Source organism: Penaeus monodon, chromosome 25, assembly GCF_015228065.2.
Source record: "Penaeus monodon isolate SGIC_2016 chromosome 25, NSTDA_Pmon_1, whole genome shotgun sequence".
In the NCBI taxonomy this organism is placed as follows: Eukaryota; Metazoa; Arthropoda; class Malacostraca; order Decapoda; family Penaeidae; genus Penaeus; species Penaeus monodon.
Window position 1 is genome coordinate 36,006,461 of NC_051410.1, and position 281 is coordinate 36,006,741.

The following is a 281-nucleotide window of genomic DNA, read 5'->3' on the forward strand; positions in this document are numbered from 1 at the left end:
GTGCCAGAATCAGCCCTGCATGAACGGCGGAACGTGCGTGCAGTTTCCTGGATCATATACTTACACGTGCACCTGTCAACCGGGCTATACAGGTGGGTATGAGTGTTCATCATGTTCTTCTCTGTTTTCATGTTCATTTAGTCTTTACTTTTTTTTATTTGTACATGATTGGGAACTTTTCATTTATGAGGGTTTTTTTATTGTTGTTTTATATATCATTTCGTTTTGATTTGTAGTTTTCTTTCAACGAGAACTTTTATTGATTAATACTTTTATTTTTA

At 34.9% G+C, this 281-nt stretch overlaps 1 protein-coding gene across 1 annotated transcript in view; it reads left to right on the forward strand.

Annotated features, from left to right (window-relative positions):
• The window catches only part of LOC119589380 (cubilin-like), a 70,980-nt gene that overhangs the window by 9,342 nt on the left and 61,357 nt on the right, over window positions 1-281 (forward strand). The gene's annotated exons all lie outside the window — the stretch shown is intronic.